Source organism: Apium graveolens, chromosome 11, assembly GCF_009905375.1.
Source record: "Apium graveolens cultivar Ventura chromosome 11, ASM990537v1, whole genome shotgun sequence".
Lineage (NCBI taxonomy): Eukaryota > Viridiplantae > Streptophyta > Magnoliopsida > Apiales > Apiaceae > Apium > Apium graveolens.
This window is the reverse complement of record NC_133657.1, coordinates 55,585,254-55,593,411: the sequence shown is the minus strand read 5'-3', so window position 1 is coordinate 55,593,411 and position 8,158 is coordinate 55,585,254.

Sequence of the window (8,158 nt, the reverse complement as noted above, 5' to 3'; positions counted from 1 at the left end):
TCTGTTCCAACAGTTGGTGGCTGCTCAACTCCCTTCCACTCAACAGCTTCATGCTAACAAAAAGGGGGAGAAAGGTTCATCAAGTGAAGGGGAGAAACAACTCAAAATTCAAGTCAGCAAAGTAATTGTGCCAGCAATTGCTTTCTCTAAGCCACCAGTTGTGGACAACATTGATCTCATCAATCTAGCAGCAGCAAAACTGGAGTCAAATGATATGTTGAAAAAGATTGATGTCAAAGCTGTTGAAAAGGAATTAGATGATAAGTGGAGAAGAATAGATGCAGAAATTCAACAGAAATTTGGGCCAATTAAGAAACCAGAAAAAATCTTTAATCATCACTCTCAAGTCAAGCAGATATCTTTAAATGAGATGAGTTTTAGTTATCTGGAAAGAGGCAAAACTTCTTCCATAAAGTCCCCAAAGGAAAATCTGGTCTTGAAGCCTAAAAGAAACTACTCAAAGTTCTCAGACAAAAATCATATGGATACTGTGTATGAGACACCTAGACTAGATGAGAAGAAGCTGTTGGCTAGGTCAATTGCACTTTTCAAAGATCCAGCTGATTCAGTACTTAAAAGAAGAATTGCAAAGATCTACAAAAATGGTAAGGAAATCTGTGTGGTGGCTGGACACCCTCAGTTTGTAGAAGCTAAAAAGGAAGAGAAGGAAAGAATCAGGCAAGAAAAGAAGCAAGCTGCCTTAGATGCTAAGAAGCTCAAACAAAAGAAGGAGCAAGCTGCCATCTTGGCCAAACTTCAAGCTGTGAAGACTACAACTGAGATCTCTGTACAACCATTTATGATTGCTGAACCTCAAGATCAACAAATGCAAAATGAACCTCCACAGAAGAGAAGATTCAGATACAAGCTTCATTCCAAGAGAAAATTGGACTTTAGTGATGAGGAAATGGAAGACTATATTCCCAAACAGTCTACAACTTTAGCTCAGAAATCCATGCCCTCAGAGGTACATAAAGATTTCAAGGTGGATCCAACTAAGAATTTTCATGGTTAGCCAATTATTCCCAATGATGAGCCTTTAGACTGGGAAAATCTGCTAATTTATGAACTAAACTTTCTTATCTTTAACAAGCCAAAGAAAACAAAGACTAGAGCAATCAAGAAAGTGAAGCATGTCAGATATATTTGATAATGTCATGGCTAATATATTTTATGTTTAGCTTTCAGATCTTACGTGAACAGGATAAATCAGTACTTAACTGTTGATCAGTACTTATACTGGAAGTCAGGACTTAAGGATATCAGTACTTATATTATCAGGAGATAATCATCAGAAGATAGATATCAGAACTTAAGTGCTGAAGGACAATCAGATAAGGACAGTAGCTGATTAAAGGAAAGAAGATCGAGATAAACATAAGAAGAGATATGCATGAAGAAGGAATTCCATGAAGAATGGAATACTTGGAAGAAAAGATATCTGATTGATATATTTTAGGAAGCAGAATTGTATTCCATATCAATTAGCGATTATCTTGTAACTGTGTAGTATATATACACAGACATAGGGATTACACTATAAGTGTTATCATTATTAGAAAAGATTATTCATTGTAACCCTAGCAGCTCTCGTGATATTTGTTCATCACTGAGAGGTAACAGTTCCATACTGTAACAGAGTTTATTATTTCAATAAAGTTTGTTTTCTGTTACTTAAGTTCTTAAAGTTTGATTTAAGTGTACTATACACTGTATTCACCCCCTCTACAGTGTGTGTGTGACCTAACAATTGGTATCAAAGCCTATCTGTTAACTTACATACAGTTAAAGATCCAAACACAATCATGTCGGACACAGAAACTCCAACTAAGCCTACCACAACTGAGGAACCACCAAAGACACAAATTCAGAGTCGGTATGAGACCATCAGAGTCCCCATACTGAGACCATCTGAATATCCCATATGGAAGGTAAGGATGACCATGTTCCTGGAAGCAACAGATCCAGAATACCTGGATAGAATCAAGGAAGGTCCTCACAAACCAACCAAACTCGCTGTTGCAGTTGCAGGTGAAGCAGCAAAGACCGTACCAAAGGAGAAGAGTGATTATACTGCTGAGGACATAGCATCAATTGCTAAGGATGCTAAGGTACGACACTTACTGCATAGTGCCATTGATAATGTAATGTCAAACAGGGTAATCAACTGCAAGACTGCTAAGGAGATATGGGATGCTCTGGAAACAAGGTGTCAGGGAACTGACACAATTAAGAAGAACAGGAAGACAATACTCACTCAAGAGTATGAACACTTTGACTCAAAGACTAATGAGTCATTGAATGATTTATATGATAGATTTGTCAAACTTTTGAATGACTTGTCATTGGTTGATAAAGAGTATGATCTTAAAGATTCAAACCTTAAGTTCCTGTTAGCTCTTCCTGAATGCTGGGATTTGAAGGCAACGTCAATAAGAGACAACTACTATCTTGATGAAATAACTCTTGACGAAATCTATGGAATGCTCAAGACTCATGAGCTGGAGATGGAACAAAGAAGCAAGATGAAAGGAGGAAAGTCAAGGACAGTTGCTCTTAAGGCTGAAGAAGAATTCCCCAAAGCAGCTTCCTCAAAGAAAGACAAGGGTAAAGCTCTTTTCATAAAGTCTGATACTGAGTCATCAAGTGCTGAGAGTGATGATGACTCAGATTCTGAAAGCTTGCCTGAGACTGATGCTGATGAGGAGATGATGAAGCTGTGTGCTCTTATGGTGAAAGGAATCACAAAGATTACATACAGGAAGTTCAGGAAGGGAAAGAAGTTTTCCAGGAAAAGCATAAGTTCTGATAAGAAGAATTTCAGAAGATCTGAAGGCAGAGGAGGAAAGTCTGACAGAGGAGATTACACCAATGTTAAATGCTATAACTGTGGTGAGAAAGGCCACATATCTCCTGACTGCAAGAAAATAAAGGGTGACAGAGGCAAGGCTCTTGTCACAAAGCAGAAAAGCTGGACAGACACCTCAGACTCTGAAAGTGAGGAGAACTATGCATTGATGGCAAATGCTGATAAAGAAAGTGCTGAGAGCAGTTCTGAAGCTGCTGAAACAAAGGTACCTCAGACTACTTATGCTTTTCATACTGATGATATTAATGAGTTGAGAAGATATCTTAAAACCATGTTTGTTAGCTATAGAGACCAAACTTTAACATGTGAAAGATTAACTTCTGAAAATCTTACATTTAAGAAAAGGAATGACTTCTTAGAAAAAGAGTTAGTCATGTTCCATCAAACTCAGAAGGATAGAGATGATGCTTTTTATGTTAGGCATGAAGTGCTAAAATTAAATGAATCTCTAAAAACTGAGTTAGAAAAGGAAAGAGAGATTATCAGGACTTGGACTAACTCTGGCAAAACAACTCAAAATTTGCTAAGTAGTGGAAACTGGAAAGAGGGCTTAGGTTATGGAGAAGATAAGAATGATAAAGGAACTGAAGAAATCAAGCCTGTTGTTAAGCAAAAGCCAAAGTTTAAACCTATTAAGTTTGTAACTGTAAAGTCTGAAAATGAGAAATCAGAAGATAAAGAGGAATTAACTTCTGACAAACTAAAACAGGAAAAGACAGCTGAAGTGAACATAGGCTTAATGACAAAGAAGCAGCTTAAGCATAAGCTGAAAGATGTCAAGAATGCAAACAAGGTAAAATCACCTAGGAAAAATAGGAATGGAAAGGAAGGTGTGAATAAAAGCAATGATTATACACCTGTTCCTGATGCTCCTAGGAAAACATGTCATAACTGTGGAAGTTCTAACCATCTAGCTTCTTTTTGCAGGAAGAATAAGAATATTAACTCCTTACCTTCAAAATCAGGAGTTAAGAGTCAGTCTGTTAGATACAAACCACAAAATCCTTGTTTTCATTGTGGTAGTTTATGGCATTCCATTTATACTTGTAAGGAATATCATAGTTTGTACTATGATTATTATCAAATAAAACCTTCTTTGAAGAAAGTTTCCATTGTTCCTTCTAGTGTAAATTCTTATTCAAAGTCTGATAGTGTAAATTCTGATAAGAAAAATGTTAACATAAACTCTGATGCTAAATCCGCTGCAAATGTTAACAAACTTAATAAGGCCAAAGGATCCAAGCAAGTCTGGTCCTTAAAACTAATAATTAGTGGTCTTTGTGATTGCAGGGCAACAGGAAAAATATTCTAGTTCTGGACAGTGGATGTTCAGGACATATGACTGGAAATAAGGCCCTGCTATCAGACTTTGTGGAGAAAGCTGGCCCAAGTGTTTCTTATGGAGATGGCAACATTGGAAAAACATTGGGATATGGCAATATCAATCTTGGAAATGTCATAATTAAACAAGTAGCTCTGGTCTCAGGACTTAAACACAACCTACTGAGTATAAGTCAAATCTGTGACAGAGGTTATCATGTTGATTTCTTTGAAGAACACTGTGAAATTGTGAGTAAATCTAAAGGCAAAGTTGTTCTGAAAGGATACAGACGTGTTAACATTTATGAAGCTAAGCTTTCAACAAGTACTGATGGTTCTGCAATCTGTCTGATAAGTAGAGCATCAATTGAAGAAAGCTGGAATTGGCATAAGAAACTCTCTCCTTTAAATTTCAACAATATAAATGAACTGGTCAAGAAAGATCTTGTGAGAGGATTGCCAAACACAGTATTTGCTCCTGATGGTCTTTGTGATTCATGTCAGAAAGCCAAACAAAGAAAATCTTCATTCAAGAGCAAGACTGATTCATCAATTCTTGAGCCTTATCATCTTATACATGTTGATCTATTTGGTCCAGTAAATGTCATGTCCATTGCAAAGAAGAAGTATGCGTTGGTCATAGTGGATGAGTTCACCAGATACACATGGGTGTATTTCTTGCACACAAAAAGTGAAACTGCATCTATCTTGATTGATCATGTCAAACAGCTGGATAAAATGGTCAAAGATTCTGTGAAAATTTTAAGGAGTGATAATGGCACTGAGTTCAAGAATTTGATAATGGAAGAGTTCTGCAAAAGCCATGGAATAAAGCAGGAATTTTCTGCTCCTGGAACTCCACAGCAAAATGGAGTTGTTGAAAGGAAGAATAGAACTCTCATTGAAGCTGCACGTACAATACTTGAAGAAGCAAAGCTTCCAACCTTTTTCCTGGGTTGAAGCTGTGTAGACTGCTTGTTTTACTCAAAATGCAACACTCATTAACAAGCATGGAAAAACACCATATGAGATGGTGAAGAAAAAGAAGCCAAATCTGAAATATTTTCATGTATTTGGATGCAAGTGTTTTGTTCTCAAGACTCATCCTGAACAGCTATCAAAGTTTGATCTAAAAGCTGATGAAGGAATCTTTGTTGGATATCCACTTTCCACAAAAGCCTTCAGAGTCTATAATTTGAGAACAAAAGTGGTCATGGAATCTATCAATGTCTCTTTTGATGACAAGAAGATCACTGTTCTTAAAGATTTCATTGACCATGATCAGCTGAGATTTGAAAATGAAGACTCATATTCTGATACTGAAAATCCTGACAGTCTAAGTCCTGATACTGCAAACTCTGATGGATTAAACTCTGATGTTATTGAAACTGTGGTGACTACGTTAAAGGAAGATGCACCTATGCAGGGGGAGCATACTCAAGATCCTACCACATCTCAAGAAACATCCGAACATGCATCTGGCTCTTCAAGTTCTGATTCGTCAAGTTCTGATAAGCCAAGTTCTGATAGTGCTGAAAATCTAAATACTGAAGAATCCAACTCAGAGAGCATAGTTTCAGGGGGAGCATCAGAAAATGAAAATGAAGATAGCATGGATCATGGGGGAGCATCCAGTTCTAGAGAAAACCTTCCATCTGCAAGGAAGTGGACAAAATCACATACACCTGATTTGATAATTGGAAATCCTGATGCAGGTGTCAGAACTAGAATAGGTACTTCAAATGAGTGTGTTTACAATTCTTTTCTCTCTCAGACTGAGCCAAAGAAAGTGAAAGAAGCTCTTCAAGATGCTGATTGGGTGCAAGCAATGCAGGAAGAGTTGAATGAATTTGAAAGAAACAAAGTCTGGACCCTAGTACCAAGACCAAAGAATAGATCTGTTGTCTGTACAAAGTGGGTATTCAGAAACAAAACTGACAGTGATGGCATAATTACAAGGAATAAGGCAAGGCTGGTTGCAAAAGGATATTCTCAACAGGAGGGAATTGATTATGATGAAACATTTGCACCAGTTGCTAGGTTAGAAGCCATAAGGATATTTTTGGCTTATGCTGCTCACAAAAAGTTTACTGTCTTTCAAATGGATGTGAAAAGTGCTTTTCTCAATGGAGGATTGGAGGAAGAGGTATATGTTGAACAACCTCCAGGTTTTGTAGATACCAAACATCCAGACTATGTCTACAGACTTGACAAAGCACTTTATGGACTTAAGCAAGCTCCTAGAGCATGGTATGAGACTTTAGCTCAGTTTCTTCTGGAAAGTGGATTCCACAGAGGGACGATAGACAAAACACTGTTCTACCTCAACCATGGAAATGAATTACTTCTGGTCCAGATTTATGTTGATGATATCATTTTTGGATCTACAAATGACAAACTTTGCAAGAAGTTTGCCAAACTAATACAGTCAAGATATCAGATGAGTATGATGGGGGAACTTAGCTATTTTCTGGGCCTTCAAGTCAAGCAGAATGAGGAAGGCATTTTTATTTGTCAAACCAAGTACACCAGAAACTTGCTAAAGAAATTTGGAATGCAAGATTGTTCAAGTGCATCCACTCCAATGGCCACTGCAACAAAACTGGATAAGGATACCGGTAAATCAGTAGATATTACTGACTACAGAGGTATGATTGGCTCTCTACTCTATCTAACTGCTAGTAGACCTGATATCATGTATGCTACCTGTCTTTGTGCAAGATTTCAAGCAGATCCAAGAGAACCTCACTTAACAGCTGTAAAAAGAATCTTTAAGTATCTTAAAGGAACAGCTGCTCTGGGATTATGGTATCCTAGAGAATCAGATTTTAAACTAATAGGTTACTCAGATGCAGATTTTGCAGGTTGCAAAATTGACAGGAAAAGCACAAGTGGAAGCTGCCAATTTCTTGGAGGCAGATTGGTTTCTTGGTACAGCAAGAAACAAAAGTCAATTTCCACATCAACTGCAGAAGCAGAGTATATTGCTGCAGGAAGCTGTTGTGCACAGATTCTTTGGATGAAGAATCAGTTACTGGATTATGGGTTAACATATTTCAAAATCCCTATATATTGTGACAATCAAAGTGCTATTGCTATGACAGGTAATCCAGTTCAACACTCAATGACAAAGCACATCAGCATCAGGTACCACTTCATCAGGGAACATGTGGATGAAGGTACAGTGGAATTGCATTTTGTTCCCACAGATCAACAATTGGCAGATATCTTCACAAAACCATTATGTGAAGCTACTTTTACAAGATTGGTAAATGAACTTGGAATGGTTTCAGGTTCTTTCTCTAAATCTGCTTAGACTTGTTCTATGAATCAGACTTTATGCTCAGTATTTACAGAATTAATCTCATTGTATATTCTGTGCTTAATTGATAAATGTCTTTAAGTACTGACTGTTGTCTGATATATGTTTCTAAACTATGATAAGTGATATGTTTGTTCTAGTACCTATTCATTCCTATGAGGATAACTGTGCTAGATACTGACCTAGTAGTCTTCAATAAACAAATGATTCCATGGAAGAAGTAATTATTTCAGTGGAAATCTTATGACACTAGCAAATTCTGATAACTGAGCTTAGTTAAGTTTACTTTGTATATCTTATTACTAAGTCACAAATTAGAATAATGCTACTCATCTGTTAAGTTCTGATACTAGTAAAACTGTTGAATGTACTAAGTGCTGATAAACCTCTCTTATCAAAAGAAAAAGCAAAAAGATCAAAGATTAAAATCAGGTACTCCTTTGAGATCTAGAGTAAAAATGTGGAAGGGACGACCCAAGTGCATTGCTGGTATTAAGTAAATATGCATCAAAAAAGCAAAATATTTTCTTGGTGACTTTTCACACTCTATGATTACTGGAGAAATACTCTGAAAATAGCATAAATTCTGATAAACAGTCGTGACTCACTTACACTGAGAAGCCACTGTAAAACAGAATTGCAAAAGA